Below are 11,110 nucleotides of genomic sequence, written 5' to 3' on the forward strand. Positions count from 1 at the left end.
ATTAATTATAGGCATGAAATTTAAGGTAAATAAATAGAAGACAGGTTCCAAGTAACTTCTTTTGGCTAAAGCGTTCAGAAAAGTAGATTATTTAAAAAGCAAATAGTCCTAAAAGTTTTATTTCTTCTTTTAAAATGACCAGTTGTTTTCAGAGTGCAGCAAGGTACACAATGAAAGAGTGTAATGGAAGAAGTGGTTAGTAAAATCTAAGTAGTGACATCTGACATCCCAGGAATGACATTTGATAAAGGATATGGTAAGAAATTCTTGTCTTATTCTACGGAATATACCATTGATATGTCAAATTCCTTTAAAGATGTACTATGCATGACTAAAATGTTCTTCCTTTCTTGTCATCTTTTCATTTTATCCAGTTGAGCACAGCCATGGGATAGTATTATATTTAGTAATAGGTGCTGTGTTTCCTTCCCAAATGTTTGTGGGGCTCCAGATAGTGTCTGCATACCTTCTCGAAGCCATCAGTTAGGACTTGTCATGTTTCTCTAAAGAGAAATGCTGTAAATACTAACATCTGCTCATACATCTATTGGTTGTATCAGTAGGTTTGCAGAAGGTGCAGTAATGGAGAAAGCGAGAGACACAGCTGTCAGGCTAGTTCTACAATATTTTTCCTCTCTTTTCACTTGGAAGAGCAGAAGTGTAACTGAACCGTGTCCTCTGGAAACTTGAGGCTGAAGGTACATTTACAGTCAAAAAACTTTTCAAAGTGTTTAACTCACACTTTATCTTTTATTTCTGTCCATTATAATTATATGTACAAATGTGGTATGCCTTCCCCTCCTTGTTTCCAGATACTGTTGTAATAAAGGATGGCATACATAATTAAATTAGTTAAATTCTAATAGTCTACAAATATTTGAAGGATGCTATGAACTTTCTAAACTCTTTTTGAGGTTACTCATTACTTCAATCAATTAATGTTTGTTTAAATGTAAACAGAGCTGTTTCATATGTTTGTTTGGTTTTTACTCCTCTCATGAGGGACTCATGAAGTGAGCAAATGAAACATTGCGTTGACAAACCTTATTTCTTCAAAGCCCATAATCTCAAATGACAAATATCCTTGCTCTCCAAATTGCATGGGGGAGGTGGATGGGAAATTGGCTTGGGTTTTTGTCGGGTTTTTTTCTGATGTTGTTGCCTTCTGGTTTGTAACTTACCCTCGAAGCCATAAAATGAAAAAACTGAGCTTCCAGTAATTGCTTTTAAGACGGATCTTGTCTCCATCAGTGTGACAGCAAGATATGCAGACAAATAGGTTCACAGGGCCCCCTCTGTGCCGTATCTGGAATATGTATTAGGTCTTACAGGCCCTGAGTATAAAAACCCAACAAACTTGCTTTTGCCTCTCATATCTGCTTGTGTCAGTGTCCATGCGCAAACCCTGCTTTGTCCCTGGGTGATGTTTGGGCTGTATTTTAAGCAGCAGCCACACCCCATAGCGTGAGGGTGCAGCACAAGCACCTAGTCAGAAGCAGGAATCGTAACCTTTTCCCCTCAAAAACACTTGGACCACCATAATATTTGCCTGTGCCTTTAACCCCTCTGATCTGAAATATGCACAATGTAGCCCTATTTCACTATTGCTTTACAGAAAATAGCTCCAGAAATACCCACTTCTTTCGAATCCTTCTCAATAACACCTTCCTACAGGACACTTCAGCATTTCCCAGTCATTCAAGTTTTCCCGAAGTTTTCTAATATTCTGATTTTTTCATTTTTTAAATATATATTTTCTTCATTTTATGCTAATTATTCTTTATGAACATGAAATGCCTGACCTTTTTGATAGTTTGAGCAAGTAGTAAATACAGGGTTAGCAAACTTGCACAATGGGTTGGTTCACACTTCTTTCTTTGAAGTGTGCTGTCATTAATTAATAGCCAAATTGAATTTAGAAAATGAACATAGGATTAAAAAAAAAAAAGCTGCTTTGTACCTCTGAGATTCTGCTTTAGAAATAGTTAATCTTGACTGGATCTAATAGAAAGCCAGACTTTTCAATTTATCATTTTAAATCAAATGTTTATTATGAAATTCCTTATTCTTCTAATTTCTTGAGAAATAACAACATCTAAAGATTCTGAGAATTTCTGTGGAACCCTGCTGTTTTCATTCTTGCCAAAATCTATAGGTCTGAGCTTACAGCTATTATGAAACTTAAAAGACAATTACAATTAAAGTGATTATTTCAGTAAAATGTTAAGAAAATTAACCTAATCCCTGTTGTTAAGTGGACTCATAAAAAGACTGTGTTCTGACGTCTGTCAAGCTGTTCATATTTTAAACTTTATTTAGATCAGAGCCATGTTTGCATTAGTCTAGATGTGGTTTCCTGGTAACTCTTGAATCGTTTTTTAAAAAATGTCTAAACAGTATGGTTAGGATTCCTTAATGAAAGTAGCCTACTTCTATGGCTCAATTCTGTTTTCTTGTTAATGAATATTTAGCACGTTAAATGGGGCACAATGGCCTTTTCCACATCTCATGGGTATCCAGTACCAAGCAGCTGTGAATGCTTCATGTCTATAGCAATTTTTTTTTTATCAGCAAGTACTTGTGAATGGAAAAAGTGTCTGTGCTTTGAAAACACCAGAAGTTCACTGCTCCTGCCAGGGCTTTGCTTGTACCAAAGCAAACCGCGATTCCATTGCAAGTGCCACGGACAGGGTGGCCAGACCTTGATTATATGTGGAAACTAAAACAAACAAAAACCAGCTGTTCCCAGATGCTATATATATAGATCTTCCTTTGGAGACCCTTTACTTCTCTGTAAAGGTTGGGGTTTTTCTTTTTTTTTTTTTTTCAGATCCTTGTTTTAATTTTTATTCCTGTGATTATTGGAAGATTATAGACCTGATCGTTATTTCCTGCAGATTTACTGAAGTCTCATAAATTTGTTCTGTAACAGTGCCCTTTAGCATCTGCAGTCTGGTTACTTTCATCTGTTTTGATCTCTGTTGTTGTTGTTGTTATTTTATTGATCTTCTTAATAGCTTGCTCCAAATTCGCAGAACCTAGAGCCTTACACCAATAGAAATTTTCCTTTATAAAAGAAAAAAAGTAATTGCTGCCCTCAGTCAAGCCATATCTGTTATATAGCGCTGTTTTCTATTGCATGATCTGCTGTGTTGCACTTGTGAAGTTTTTGGGTGTCCCTGGTTGAACATCTTTATGCTAATCTGAATTTCTGTAAAAAAAGATTATAAAATTTTAGTAACTTCTCAAGTCCATTTGACATGGCTGCAGGAAGCCTCCTTTCTGCTTTTCCTAATTATTCTTACTTAGAAACTATGATCTAGACTTAATTTGTTAGGTTTCTTTTTGTTGAATATGTTTTAAAGTCCATAGGTCAGCAGGGTGTTGATGTGGGATTCTGGTCCCTGTGCATTGGTGCATGATTATCTGGATCACGTTCTGTTGCCCAATACCGCAGGTGGCCAAGTGTGTGAGTACAGGGGAAAGGCACAGCAGCTGCCTCTCCGGCTTGGCATGATTGACTACAGTGTTACACAAAAGGAAATAATTGATTTCTAGGTTGGTTCCATAAGAAAAATGGAACTCCCTGCAGTTTCTCTGTGTGTGTCTCCCTCGCTCCCCTCCCCTTCCAAATAACTTTTGAACCCTTTGGTCAGTTTTAACCCTGCTGGAGGATAGGTTACACTACAGAAAGTTAATTGAGGTGAGTGGTTGGTAAGAGAAGAGAGTCACCATGAAGGTCCTGCTGATGAGGAGTCGGTGGCTTGGCACCAGAGAATCGATACGGAAGAGACGTGAATGCTCCAGGTAGATGACAAGTAGCCACTGGAGATCAAGCAAATCCCAACGCCACAAAATCATGGGAAAACTAGTAACACTGCTGTGCATAGAACCTCTTTCTCTGTTTTTTTTTTTTTCTTCTTTTTCCTAAAGCTTTTACGCATGTTTCTTTCAGTTGCCCTTTGCTGTTCCTTCTCTTGCTGACACTACTCTCGCAATCTGAGCAGGTACCTGTGAGTCTCTGCAGATTCATTCTTGCTTGACTAACAAAGCGTTAAGCATATAAAGTGCTTAAAATATATTTCTCTGAATGCAGGATTTATGTATTCTACATCATGCAGTTGTATGTGGTATGAAAAAATTCTTGAGAACGTCTAAATATTTTTTCTTATTTATAAGCAGCTCTCCATTTTGGAATTGTCTGTATTTAAACTGGTAGCCACCTTTAAGTTGAGATCTCAAGCATGGTTCTATTATATATATATATCTATAGTATCTATCTTTGCAGCATTGCTGTGGGGTCTATTGGACTGTTTTGGCTCAACTATGTAAACGGCTTGATTTATTACTGAGCTGAGAAGGGCAGCAGGAAACCTCCAATATTTGTATATCCCAGCCCATCTTTAATTGTTTTGTAAGTAGTTCTACTTACAATGCATTATTCAAAGTCGAAATGTTTTTGGAACATTCTTTGTTGGTTAACTGGAAAGGTATTTATTGCTTCCAGGTGATTTGCACTGACGTGCATTCAGGGTGGTTTTCTGGCTTCTTCTAAACCAGTTGATTTAGAAGTGGTTTTTTATTTTGCAAGTGATGTGAGTTTTTCTTGCCATTTAATCCTCGAGATCAGCTAGTGGATTTCACATATAAAGGGAAAGATAAACTGTCACCCTATCCCAGCTCTACTCACAGAATATGCAGTCCAGAAATAACATACTGTACTGACTGATGGTGTAAAGCACTATGAAAATTTTCCTTTCCTAGCATATGCGATAGTTCTCAGAAATCCAGCTTTCTTTTGCACTATGCCAAGCAAAAAAGGGCTCTTTTCAGTATGGGATATCTCAGGGCTTAAATAGTCTCTTTGTACTAAGAGTACATGCATTCCTTCTTACTTTTGTTTATACTTCTAATACTTGACCTTCTTTGATTTCAAAGTGACGTGGGAAATGGAGCGATCTGCAGCCTCTGTCGATTCACGTGAAAAATAAGGAGACTGAAACGATGCGCTTTGGGACTTGCACTTCATTGTCTTCGCAGTTGTGATCGCAACAGAGCGTGGGCTCCTGATCAGTCACAATACGTACAGCAGAAGGTGACAAAGTCACTCCAATTCTTCTTCCAAGTTAGGTATTTGATCTTCTAGTTGTCTTTCATACTGGGAAGTCATGTTTAACATAAGTATAACGAAACCCCTGAATTTCTTGCAGCATTAAGCTTAATTTTCGAAGTGGGAAAGTTAGAGGACTGTGAATGATCTCTCCACTTTTCTCTGTACTTCTTCCTTAGCAGAACTAGAACTGAATGCAAGAGGTGAGCAGGGCCCTGTGGAAGGTCAAAGCACAGAGGAAACTTAACCTGGACAAAACCTTTCATTGCAGAAGTGTTCGACTTCAGTAAAAATTGCATATTGCCTTTGAGTAACAAACTTTACAAGACTGCTGTTACTTTTTCTTTATTTTTCATAAAGTGGGTGGCTAAAAATGAAGGAGATGACATCTCAGATAATGTTGGGGAGTTTGTTTGTTTGTTGGCTTGTTTTACCAGTTTGAGGAATAAATGAAAACTCCTTTGATCACCAAAGGAAATAAAATAGCCAAGATATCTGAAGCTTTGATCAGTCTCAAATCTAAAAATATAATAAACTAAGTAGCACCATAAACAAACATAAGTTGAAGCGTCAATAACAGAAACTGATGACCAGCTTTATGGGTGAAGTAATTTAAAATCTGTGCTATTTTAAAATAAAGGAGTTAGCAGTATAAGAAGGCCATTTTGAAAAATTGCCAAAAACAATCTTTTTTTTTGCGTAGTACATTCTACCTCAAAACCTATTCTTTTGTTCCTGCTCTCATGAAGAAATTAGATGAGTTTATGGCTGCAGTGCCTGTTCTTGAAAGATAAGCCTAATTCTTAGCAACACAGCTGTATCTGTGAAGGTCAACAGAGGACGAAGGTCGTGGCTCCAATAATACTTCATTACATGTTAAAAAACTTGTAATTCTTTAATGGATTTCATTGTAGAAGCTAAGAAAAAATTCCCCCTCAACTGTTTAATGTCATGCTAGTATCAAGCTAGAAGGATTTCCTTTGAACTGCAGGCCACTGCTTTATTCGAAGTTTATGTATCCCATTAGTTTGGGAGAGGACGAAGAGGGTGTAAGGGGAAATGGGGAGCTGCTGCATCGGAGCTGAGGTGTCTTGTGCATCACATCAAACAAAAGCCTCTTGGGAATGCTCTAGGTGTGGTTGCAGCTCTCCTAGCATGAGGGACTGACTCTGTGAGAAAAGAGTGGGATTTTGGGTGTATAACATGAAAACCTCATCCCTTGAGCATACAAAAACCTCTTGAAGAAAAGTCCTTCCCTGTTCTCAGTGGAACTTGGCTGTAGTTCTGTGAACATCCTAAACTATTTATTTATGTATTATCTGGTTTTGCTGTGAGCCAGTTCCACACACACTAGGCCAGTTCCCCAAGCCTAGTTTCCCACAAAGGCAATGGCCGCTTGTGTTGGCCCAGGTGACGCAGAAGCGAGCAGTGGATGTTAGCTGGAAGGTGGGAATGCTTCTCTCCATGGTGGCCACTGATGTGTCCAAAGCATGTGAGAAACCGGCAACCTCAGAAACTGCTGATGTGCACATTCCCAGAGCTGTGTGGTAACTCTTACAGCCACATCATGTTATTTACCTAAAGGGCTTTATTTGGTGTATTATGAACAATATGAAGTTCTTTATAAGGAGCTTGGACTACATTCATTTTCAAACCAAACATATCACAGAACACTGTTTATAGCAGCATTTTAAGATGTAGTACTCTATCTTGTTGACGGTGATATGTCTTTGTGACCCTGGACTATTAAGTCAAAAGAGTGCTTTGTCAATGATTTCTGAAGATTCAGGATTTCATGCTGAGTTGCTTTACTATAACACAAATTTCATTCATGATTTCTGCCATCTGATGATGATTTCTTCTTGTGAAGATACTCTGTTGTGACAAGTTCTCCCCTTTATGTGCTAAGTTAGTAAAGTAGTTAAAATCCTGAGCTGTTCAGGATATTATTTAAATGCCTTTTGCAACCTTAGAGGTGAGTGACCCTGCTGCCCTGGCTAAATTCCAGTTTACATAATTATAATCTACTACTTAAGTCCCTGAAGAAATGCTGTGCAAAGGCCAAAATTAATGTCCACACCATTTGATCCGAACTGGGGTATCCACAGAGAATGCTGCCCTGCAGAGTCTGCATCTAAAGCGGTGTTTGCTGTGTGACGCTGTGGCGTTAGCTGAGGTATAAATTGCCACCTTTGCTTCTGCTGCCACCAAAAATGTCTGTGGCAGATACTAAAGGTAACCAACAAGGAATACAAGCTGGAATAAAGAACAGGCTTTAGGACTATCCGGAAACATTTATTAGTATTAAATGACCCTGACAAAATTTGCCCTTGAAATTATAATAAATTAATCGGAACAATATTTGACAGGTGAGCAGTTATCCCAAAGATGGTCTGGAGGATAATTCTGATGCATCTAAGGGCCTAGAGAAAAGCAAAAATGAAAGGTTGACAAGATGATTTTTTTTTTGTTTAAAGCAAACAGAGTAGCATGCTTTTTTTTTTTTTTTTGTAAAGATTATCATCAAAAACGTTTACAACAAACATGGAAGAATAGAATATAATTTGCAGGAAAGAAAGATTACTTTTATTAGGAAAGACCGTGACTATCAGAACAGGTAAGCATTGAACAGATTACGTAGATAATAACATGACTTTTATCAGATGTTTACAAAATCAGCCAAATATCTGTCAGGAGTAAGTATGCCTCAGTTACTCTGCTTCAGGGCAGGAGGGAGGACTAGAAGGTCTGTTGAAGTCCCCTGAGATATATTTCAAGCTGTTGTTTCCTCTGTCTTATTCTCTGCTGATTCTAATTCTGGCTGTTACCGCATGCTTTAAAAGACTCATTGCATGCTGGGATTTGGCAGATTGAGACAGTGGAAAGAGGCTCCCCCAAGGTCAGCCAGCTAAACGATTGTTAGGCAGAAATAGATGTGAAATACAAAGATCCAGGTGATGCTAAAACATGGTGCACAATCTGCAGTTCTTATTATTTACCTATTCTTGAACAACTGAAAAAATATAGCCACCCCTGTTTAGTAATACCAGCCTTTAACACAGCTTTCCTGCCAAGTCTGCGTGTTGAGGACCAGGGTGTGTTTTGGAGCTGTGAAATACCAGTGCGCAGGAGTGATTTTCAGTCCCAGTGGAACTAAGCTTCACTGGAACCAGTGGGTTCAAATTACTGGTCATCTCTCCTCTCAATTTAGAGGAACATCTGAGTGGTGTCACAGGGAAGCAGCATCTCTGTCAAATCCTGCTGCTGTGGTGCATTTCATAAAGGCCTTGCCTATCTATTTTTTAAAAAATATTTTCCATATCTGCTGAAGTTTCAGGTCCTCATGTTTACCTGACTGCTTGTCTGAGTGGAAAATTTTGGATATAACCAATTCTTCCCTTGCATGGCCTGTCCCTCAGCCCAGATAAAGCTGTGATTGCTTCCATGAGAATCACTGTTCTGTGATGATGCATCAGGGATCCTGGAGTTATTGAACGCTGACCTCTACATGTTGTGGAGGTGTTTTATTACCTGTTGTATTTATCACGTAACTGAAGTCCTGACATTAAGTTCAATTGCTTTCTCTATGTTCTTATATGTCAAACCTTTGATAAAGAATAATTTAAAAAAAAATCTTTCTAAAGAAGCCTTTAGAAGGAAGAAGCCAGAAGCCAAAAAAGATCAAATTAAGATTTGACTTAGGGCATTGCAGTAAATATGGAGAACTTTCATGGCCACTGAGATACACAAGGTTAAAAAAAAAATAATATTGAGGAACAGCAGAAAACAACTGTGTTAAAGCATTCCAAAGCAGAGATAGACAGATGAGTTACAGCCCTCCTTCTGCATTCTTCATGGTTGTCATTGCAATGTCTTTCAGAAGATACTTTCAAAAAGGTTGGTAAGAGTTTTACTGCATTTAGTAGGCACATTCTGAACCAGAAATATATGTCCTGCTTCAGTAGAAAAACCATACACACAAAAGTACAACATGAGGACCTGCTTTATTATCCCAGTAGATTCTATCTAGTGTGTAAAGCAAAACAAATTTAGTAAAGACAAAGGTTAGAAAACGTGAAGTTGTGTCATATATACATATATAGAGTTCTTAATGTTTTCTTGATGAAGATTCCTAACACACTGGTCCAGTGCCTGAACACAAAACTAAACTGCATCTTTAGACGCTGGATTGCATCTAAATTGTCTCTTGTTCATACCTTGTTATTTTCCAGTAAAGCACTTGATTTTCACAAGAAATGTGAAGTTTAAAAAAAAACCCGCACTAACAAATACTGAGATTTCCTTCTTACCTTTAAAGTCACACTGGAGTGTTGCTGACACAGTAACACAATACCAGGCTTTGATGCAGCCAGCGTTTTTGAAACAATGTGCGTACAGATCTCTATAAAATTTGTGCTTGTTTTTCCACAGAACTGACATACAATGTTACTTAAGAAAAAAGAGACAAACCTTTCGGTGGGTCTTTTCTAGTATAGTGCATGTTTTGGGGGGATATAGCGGGAAACCTGTGTACTAATTTTTTCCCTAGGCTTTCTATTGTTCAAAACCTCTGAGTTTTCAAAACCTGTCACTTGTTAGTTACAGTCTTGTTTTCCCTATTTGTTCTGTTGAAACTTTTCACTTAGGGAAAAATCCTTTGGGTCCAAGGTTCTGGAAAGGTTGTATCAGTTCTAGACAGGTAGATAAGAGGGATGGAAATAAAAATTGCATAATATTTGGGAAGCCTGATTTTTCTTTTCAGCTACATATGCCAGGTTATCTAGACAGCTGTTATAAAAAGGGAGAAAAATACAAAAGCAGAAAACTGGCTGTAGTTATGACAGTGTTCTTGTCTTTATCTCCCTGTAACTTTGAGATAAATAATAGATGAACTTTCAGGCAAACAAATTTTGAAAAGCCTTTACAGGTTTTTAAAATATATTTTCTGTCATACCAAGGCCTATAAACAACAAACCAAATGCCTAAAATATTAATAACTTTCCTTAAATTTATAGTACTATTAGTCCTACGTAAGTGATCTATGATAGAAGAAAATGTTGTCCCGCACAAGGGAGGTCAAGGTTCAAGGAACAGCCGTATCGGCGTCCCATGGTCGACAGCGACAGATTACGTCATTGCTCCTGACCCAGCACTGCAGGAACTCATTGGACAATGCAGCACCAGCTTTCTTTTGACCCTTACAGCACCTGTGTCCTTTAAGGGGAGGGAACCTGCCTGCAGGAAAGGTGGCTTTTTTACTTCTTGGGGCCTAAGACCCCTGTGGCTGGGGGTCTGACTGACTTCACCTGGGGTCAGTCTGCTTGCAAGCAGGATGGGCAGCTGCAGGTGTAGCTCTGCCCTCACGTCCTCCGCACAGGGTAAGAAATGCATTAGAGCAATACGTGGTTACTAGCACGTTAAAAAGTGGCTTTTGAAGTTTGTCCTCTTAATACAACTGAGTTGAGAATAGAGTATTCGCTCCACACCCTCACCGTGGCAGCCCCAACGTACGAAGTACTTAGTTGCTAAATTTACAGGTGAGGTCAATGCTGGGTCACTCTAGGTAGTGCTACAACATTCAACTCTGGCTTTCATTCTGTGAACTGCTTAATACAGATGTCAACAATGGGTGACTTGCCAGTACATCACAGGTCACCACTGCTTACTACAAACACACACTTACATTCATGTTAAAACACGGGAAGTAAACCTTCCAGCAAAATCATTCTGAGTTTCTTTCCTTGATGCCTAAGGATGAATTTCAGTGTTTTCTATACAGGGATGGAAGTGATATGTTTTGCCTCTTGTAGGATACCACCAAAAAAAGTAAAAACCCAAAACCAATAAAACCCCCGGCCCAACACACAACCTCCAAAAAAACAAGCAAACCAAACAAAACCCCACATGTTGCCACTAATTACCTTTCTATATATGGTGTTACAAAAAGGAGAGGGAGGAAAGGGTCCTCCACTTTGTTTTCAAGGCAGCAGCAAAGTAGGG

At 38.5% G+C, this 11,110-nt stretch overlaps 1 long non-coding RNA gene across 3 annotated transcripts; it reads left to right on the top strand.

Moving 5' to 3' along the window:
• Positions 1-265: 265 nt before the first annotated feature.
• Positions 266-10,993, top strand: LOC135313408 (uncharacterized). Of its 3 annotated transcripts, none has more exons than XR_010373051.1 (3): positions 266-3,807; positions 4,289-4,414; positions 4,939-10,993. It is a non-coding gene; the product is annotated as an uncharacterized LOC135313408 (long non-coding RNA). The 3 variants fall into 3 exon arrangements; XR_010373052.1 differs by having other exon boundaries at positions 266-698; XR_010373050.1 differs by lacking the exon at positions 266-3,807 and having other exon boundaries at positions 3,820-4,414.
• The last annotated feature ends 117 nt before the right edge of the window (positions 10,994-11,110 follow it).

The sequence above is a fragment of the Phalacrocorax carbo genome, chromosome 5 (genome assembly GCF_963921805.1).
Source record: "Phalacrocorax carbo chromosome 5, bPhaCar2.1, whole genome shotgun sequence".
NCBI classification, from domain to species: Eukaryota; Metazoa; Chordata; class Aves; order Suliformes; family Phalacrocoracidae; genus Phalacrocorax; species Phalacrocorax carbo.